This window comes from Camelus dromedarius, chromosome 1 (assembly GCF_036321535.1).
Source record: "Camelus dromedarius isolate mCamDro1 chromosome 1, mCamDro1.pat, whole genome shotgun sequence".
Classification (NCBI taxonomy): domain Eukaryota; kingdom Metazoa; phylum Chordata; class Mammalia; order Artiodactyla; family Camelidae; genus Camelus; species Camelus dromedarius.
In genome coordinates this window covers 16802379-16810604 of record NC_087436.1, presented here as the reverse complement: position 1 = coordinate 16810604, position 8226 = coordinate 16802379, and positions in this window count along the sequence as shown.

Below are 8226 nucleotides of genomic sequence, written 5' to 3'. Positions count from 1 at the left end.
AAGGAACTCTTTCTAAGAAGTTAGTGAAGACAAGACAAAACCCTAGCTGCTCTGATTTAAGAGGTTCCCAGAGCCTTTCCCCATAGCACTTCCCCATCGCTCTTACCCACTCCAGCCCCAATACTCAGAGAAGTCCAGTCAGTGATTTCACAGATGCCTTCTGCATGTAAGAGTCAACTCTTTCACAGAATAGACGTTATGTTCTATTTCCTTGTGGGCTTATATGGACACTGACACTAATTAAGAGACTCCAAATACTCTTGGTTTTACATAAAATATTTAAATCTTTAAATCACAAGAGAAAGTTATTAATTTCATTGCAGCTCTCAAGTCATTGAAAAGGATAAGCTAAACTGAAAAGACTCTCACATTATTCTTTAAAATGCTTTCAAATACTCTTTTTAGCTAAAATACACTAATTGTTTCACCTTTTACCTAAATGTGTAAAAGAAAACTGGTCCCTCTGAGCCATATTCAATAAGCTATGGAGTTTTTCTGTGATCTTATCTTAGGGTTTTAACCTAGAGATGTGTAAAGTAGGATTTGGTGATACCTTGAAGGCCACTGAGAATCAAAGATTACCAACAGGAGGTGATGGGCTGGGGTGGATGAGAGAAGACTATCATTCCATGGTGGTGAAGTGAAGTCACTTGTCGGGAAAAGGGAAGCAATCAACGTCACATGGAGCCATACCTCAGTAAAGAGATCACCTGCTAGAAGGAATTGAAAATATTGAAATTTAGTCTTCCAAAACTATAAACACAAACAAAACACATACAATATAAAAATTTTACAAATCTATGAAAAAGACAGACTATCTAATATAAAAGTTATGAAAAAGACAGACTATCTAATATAAAAGTAGGCAAATGACTGCAATAGACTCTTTGCAAAGGGAATTTCCTAATAGGAAATCAGATTGTGAAAAATGCTCAAAACACATCAGTCAGTCATCAAGGAAACACAGAGTAAAGCCACAAAAACCACCTACCCAAACAAATGGATTTAACACAATACTAAGGATTGACAAGAATAGAGAGATATTGAAATATTCAAACACTGCCTGCCAGGGTGTGAACAGGTTATCTTTGGAAAATATTTGGCAATACCTTCAAAACCTAAGTCTATACCTGACTGTGTCCAGCCCTCCCACTCCCAGCAGAAACACATTATAATGTGTACTGAAAAACACATAATAAGAATGATCATAGCTATACTTCAATAAAAAATATATATATACACACAAAAAGAAAAAAATAATCATAGCAGCACCATTTTGTAACAGCTAAAAATTGGAAGCAGGCAAATGTCCACTGATGGTAAAAAAGATACATAAATAGCAATTTAGTCATACAATGGAATGTCTCACAGCAGCAAGAATGAACTGCTATACACAAGACATAACTGATTCTCAAACACACAACCTTGGGAGAAAGAAGCCAGCATATAGCACATGCTTTCATTAATACAAAGTTCAAAAACAGGCAAAATTTACTAATGGTAATAGAAAACAAGGCACTGGTGACCTTTGGAGAAAGACTGGTGGGTCTGAGGCAGGCACAAGGAAAGCCTTTAGGGTGCTGGTAATGTTCTGTTTTATCACTGGCTGGTAGTTATACAGGTATGTTCACTTCCTGAACATTCCTTGAGCTTAGGATCTGTGTACTTTTCTGGTTATATGCTATACATCAATTTAAATTTATTTAACAATAAATTTTAATTTTTAATTATTAATTTTTCAAAGTAACTTAGTAAAACTCTGAAAACACTACCTTTGTCATTACAGGTAGTTTCATTTCTCCTCTTACTCTTCCTCAAAAGAAATATGAAGCATAGAGCTTCACTGAAAGTCAACAGTATCTATGCTAGATTGTAAGCCCTTCTATGTAAGAAACTAATTTTTTTAATTTATGTTTTCTGTAAGACAGAGTACATGGCTAGCCAAGCAATAAGTACCCCCAAAAAAGTAACTGATATGAATTTCTGTAAAGAAGTCCTAAATTATTACAATCTGATTAATTTTTACACAGTTCCTAATACTTATTTAGAAATCTCACTATTACTAAATTTTCCATGTACCTTGTCATGATTTTTTGCAGTGTGGTTAATAGACTTTGCTTGTTTAATTTTATGCACCTGCTTATCTTGATAGAAAGACCGTAATTACCCAAATGAAAAAAGGAACTAATTACTTTGGCCCAAAATGAGTGCTAATCTCTTTCTGTCTCTCTCTCTCTCCCTCTCTCTCTCTGAATCTCTCTCTCTCTCTCTCTCTCTCTCTCTCTCTCTCACACACACACACACACACACACACACACAAAAACTGGTTTTAGTAAAGTCCACATTATTTCACATTTTTTTCACCTCAAATCCCCATTCAGTCTTTGAATTCAACCTTCAGATGCAAGGGGCACTGGTAGACTGGTAGAGGTAATAGGAATAGTGAGATGAGACTTTTCTTGAATAAAATGTTAAATATGCTTGAAGTTGTCTTATCATAAACTTTTCAGGGATAATTTGGGTTAGAAACACAGATAGAACACGTGTCCAGGAGCAAAAAAAAAAAGAGGGGAATAGTGCCTTATTTCTTAAACACTCTATTATATCAGAAATGCTTTCAAAATATCTAATGAAGATTTCCACGTCAATACAAGTAGTTATGCCTTCAATGATAATTGTGGCATGTTGTGACTGTTTTTCTTGTGATTTTCACAGATTAAAACAGTGCTGTTACGAAAGTACATTCTCTCAGCTATTAATCACACATGCCTTAAATAGAAGCCATTAACATTTTATAAATAACAATAAAAAGTGAAAACTTGATTTATAAAGCAATTCCCGCTGAGATATTTAGGACATTATATAAACAGTTAAAGACAACAATGAAAACACCATAAAGTTAATTACCACAAATTAAACAGAATAAATTAAGGGCCACAACTGTTAAACTGCTGCATTGGAGTTTTGCTCTGCTCAGAAATACTAACTGATGTTAAAGAACTAGATATAGAAATTGGAGAAAAATCATGAAATTTTGTAAATTCTGGCATCTACTTCAGATGTCTTCTTTCTTGATGGCGTTGTAAAAACTAGCTAATAGTAAAGGGCAATGAAATGGTTTTGGAGAGCTTACATTTAAGGGACAGGTTTAAATAATATAATTTTTAACTTGGAAACAATCTTAGTTGTCATCTTTAGCCCCTCAACTTACAGAGGAGGAAACAACAACACAAGGATGTAAACAACTTGTTTGTGAAAGAACTGAAACCAGATTTCGGTCTCCTGACTCCTGATAAAGCACAATTTCCCCTGATAAAATTCCTTCCAAAAAACAGTATTTCCCCTCCATGAATTCTCTCACGCCTTTACCTTCTATCTCCTCTCCAAATCAGACTTTTTTCCTCTACTTTGTTCTAATGGAGACAGTATAACATCATGCTGAAGAGCAAAGACGTTAGGCTCACATGGGCCTGGGTTCAAGTCCAAACTTAACTTCACCACTTTCTAGTCTCTGACCCTAAGGTCTCACAGAACCAATTCATCACAGTTTGCCTAAGACTTTCTTTGTTTTAAAACTGAAGGTCTTGAGTCCTGGCAGCCACCGTGGTCCCAGATAAATTAAGACAACTACCTATACTTAATTTTCCAAGCCTGAGATCTTTTATCTGTAAAATATGGACAATAATAATTCTCACACCTCACAGTGCTGCTAAGAGACCAAATGAATCAAAGTATGAAAACATTTAGCACAGCACTCAAGCCTGGACCACAGAAAGCACCCATTTCCATATCAGTCACTTCTCCTGATTTAAAAGTAGTTTAAAACAGAAGTGATATGTAAAGACAAGAGAGAATGAGTTTTCTGAGAAACAAGACAAGCAGCAGACTTGTGGATGGTGGGACAGCATAAAAAGAAAAGAACATTAAGAAGGAAGGTGAGTGCTTCAAGGCCACATTGGTCAACAGAATCAAACAAGAAAGGAGGGAGTTCTCAGACTCACAGACATAGAATCCAAACTTGTGGTTGCCAGCGGGGAGAGGGGGGTGGAAAGACAGACTGGGAGTTCGAGATTTGTAGATACTGACAGGTATACATAAAATAGATAAAAAAGTTTATACTGTATAGCACAGGAAAATACATACAAGATCTTGTAGTAGCTCACAGTGAAAAAGAATATGAAAATGAATATATGTATATTCATGTATGATTGAAAAATTGTGCTGTACACCAGAAACTGACACAATATTGTAAACTGACTATAACTCAATAAAATTAATAAAAAAAAAAAAAAAAAGAAGAAACAAGGGAGTTCCAGGGCCATGGAAGGGCTTGATTTGTACTCCTGAGTCTATAAATAAATGTAAATCTCTTCTACAAAGGATTAAAAGAAAAGAAAGAGGATGTGAGAATAAGGGATAAATAGGTACAATATTTTGTCTACTGCCTGGTATACCTTTAGAAACATGAAGAATCCCCAGAAGAGCCAAAAATGCCCACAACTGCCACATCACTGATGGATACAGTACCACAGCTACCATTTATATCATTCTGAAAAGACTAACACATGGAACAACAAATATGAAAACACATATTTTTTTCTCACCAATATCTAATCGAAAGCTTTTCCCTATGGAATGAAACAGGCATAAATAAGGTAGGGGTGTACTTTCAGTTATCTTCAAGACCAGAAACAGAAAATAAACAGAGAGTGGTAAGGGAATTGAAGTTGTGAATGCTGCCCCGGTTCCTCCACACAGGCAGAGGTAACCTGGAGTTCAGCTCCAGTGGTATACCCAGCACAATTCCTAAGTGAGGCAGGAGATTGGGGTCAGGCCCTGCTAAAAACCACTGAACTTTCATTCAATGAGAGGCAGAAAATAACAGCTTTCAACTGTTGCCTGCGGAAAGGGCTTATCATAAGCTCCATACTTGGAGAGGCAAAAGATACACACATATCTCACCACTAGGACCTAGGCTCACCATCCACTGGCTCAGAGACAGGAACTGAAATACCAATATTACAGGAGCAGGAGCCCCAAGGGACCAATATAAGACGTGGTTCTGGAATGGGAAACGAAGTGGCAGCTATAATGCTGTGAATCAGAAAGTGGTGAAAGTAGAAGTAAACAAAATACAAAAATACAAAAAAAATTCCTACTTTCACATAAGCTGAAAATTATTATAAAACACATGTCCAAAACTAACACTAGGAAAGACAGCCAATAAAATCAGCAATTCAGATAGTCATTAACTCCACAGGAAACAATATGACTACGAAACAAAAATGAAAGTAATAAAAATATGAAAAAGAATTTAAAATAAGGGGGTTAAGACTCCATCAAGAGACAGAGGAGAAAATTAAATTCCTACAAAAGATACGAAAATATGAAACAAAGTAGCCAGAAATAAAACAGGGATATTAAAAAAGAAACAGAGCCCTTGAAATAAAAATACATTCTTTGAAAAAAATTTATAAGCTCCATGTACAGAGTAAAATCTGGACTACACACAGTATAAGAGAATCGGTGAATGAAGAGATACTACTGAGGAACTTCCCAGAAGCCAGCAAGAAGAAATATCGATAAAAAGACGAAATAACAATTAAATGATAAAAAAGGTAGATTAGAAGGTCCCAACATGTGTATAAAGGAAGTTCCAGGAGGAAAGGAAAGGAGGAAAAACAACATTTGAAGTGTCAGTATTGAAAAATGTCATGAATCTTGAGATTGAAAGTACACTCCAGATGCCAAGGAAGAAGAAATGAAATAATAAATCCACATAGAGACACTCCCTAGTGAGCATCAGGAATAAAAAGAGTCATCCGTGCTCCTTGTCTCTGATTTCTGTCTTCCCTCTAGAACCCGCTCTCATCAGGCTTTTGCCCTTGCTACTTCATCTAAACTGATTCTAACAGGCTCTGTGATGCACCACCCAGAGCCCCCTGAAGAACTTCCTCCCCAGCTGCTGGAAATGCTACCAGAAGACAGCCCTCAGCTACGACTCTCCCTTACACTGGACTGGCTCTGAAGTCACCTTGTCCAAAATCACGCCCCTGTTGAAGGCAGCCCACTTTCAGTGACTAGTCAACAAGAGGTTTATTCAGGTCCAGACACCTCGTCCCAATTCAGGCAACTCTGAAGGGGCACCTCAACATTAGAGCTCCCCATGGGATGCGCTGAGGCCTTCACTAGACTGCCTCACAGACCAGCTTCTCCAACTCCTACCTACTTCCCTTCCCTTCCCTTCCCTTCCACAGATGGCGATTCCAAAACACTTCCTTACAAACCTCTTGCTCATCTCCATCTCAGAGTCTACTTCCTGGGGAATACAACATTTTATCAAGGTCAGTGATGATCTTCATGCTGTTAAATCCAATTGTCAATTCTTAGTATTCTTAGTCCTGATCTTAGTTCACCTATAAACAGCAATTTACATATTTTATCACTCACTCCTTCTTGAAATATTTCCTGCATTTGGTTCCTAGGAATCCCTGCTGTCCTAGATTATCTCTTACCTCCTCCTACGGATCTTTTGCTGGTTCCTCCTCAACTCATTGACCTCAAAATATCAAAGTGTCCCGAGGCTCAGACCTTGAATCTCTTTTCCACCACATATATTTACTTTGTTATTTCATCCATGTCTTTAAATGCCAATCTCTATGTTGATGATTCACAAATATATATTTTCAACCTGGTCCTCTCCCCTTGGTTATTTCACATTTCCATTTGGATGTCATTTTAAAGGCATCTCAAATTTTATATATCAAAACTGAGCTTCTAATCTTCCTACAATAATTTTCCCAACCTCAGCAAATGACATCTCCACTATTCCAGTTACTGAGGGCAAACTATCATCCTTGACTCTTCTCATTTTTGTACATTCCACATCCTATTCATAAGCAAATCCTGTCAGCAATATTTTCAAAACATATTCAGAATCTGATAGCTTCATACCGCTTTTACTGCTAACACTCTAGTCCAAGCCATCATTCTCTCTCACCTGGATTATTAGAGTAGCTTCTAACTAGCCTGATTCTAACCCTGATCCACAACCCAGCAACCAGAGTTATCCCACTAAAACCTAAGTCAGCATACCCTCCATTCAAAATCCACTGGCAACTTCTAGTCTCTGTAAAGATGAAGTCCTTAGAATGGTTCACACAGCCCTACCTTATCTGTTACCTCACGGACATCATATGCACCCCAGTCCCTTGCTTACTTTCCTGGAGCTACACTGCTTTCCCTGGGCCTCTGGTCTGGTCAGGATTGCCCTCACCTCAAGACATTTGCATTCGCTCTTTGCTCTGCCTGAAATGTTCTTCTTTCAAACTGCCACAAGGTACCAACCCCTCACTTCTTGCAGGTGTATACTCAGATGTACCCTCTGAGTATGGACTTCACCAGTCATCCACACATAATAGTGACCTCACCTCCCACAACCCTCCCTAACTCCCTCCTTGGTTTGTTTTCCTCCTTAGCAAACTGTGTGCTTTCCTTATTTATTATCTGTCTCTCTATGGCAGAGACAACTAGCTGATCCCCAAATATGTCTTCTCTTCTTCCTGGGCCCATAGCCAAACTACCTTTCCCAGGTACCCTTGAAGTCAAATGTGAACAAGTGACTGAGTTCTAACCATGAGAATGTGGGCCAAAGTGAAAAGTGCCACTTCTAGGCCAGGCCTTAAAAACCTCCCAGGCGCTCCTCCCTGCTCTTTTCCCTCCCCGGCTGCTAGAATGTTGGTGACTTAAGGATAGCATTAAAATTAAATGTTAGAGATGGCAGAGCCACAAGGAAAAAGAAGCCTGTATCTCGAGAGCTGCCTAACCAGGAACATTCATAAGAGACAGTTTGACAAATAAGACATAAAATTGCAAGGCATTAAATCAGTAATAATCAGGAGTTTCATTTATTATAGTAGCTAGTTTTACTCACTTGCTAGACTATAAGATCTACAAGTGCAGGGATTTTTGACTGCTTTGTACACTGATGCATCCCCAGTGTCTAGAACACTAGCCGTCAATCAACACATATTTGAAGGGAATACATAATGAATAGAAAACTTGAATTCCCACACATAGAAAAGCTAGGCTATCAACTTTGACAAAACCTCTCATCAGCAGTGATAGCTGACAGAAGACAAACAGTATCTTAAAACATCTGAGGGAAAATAACAATAAATACAAAATTCAAAATCAATCTAAACTACCATGCAAAACTGAAAACAA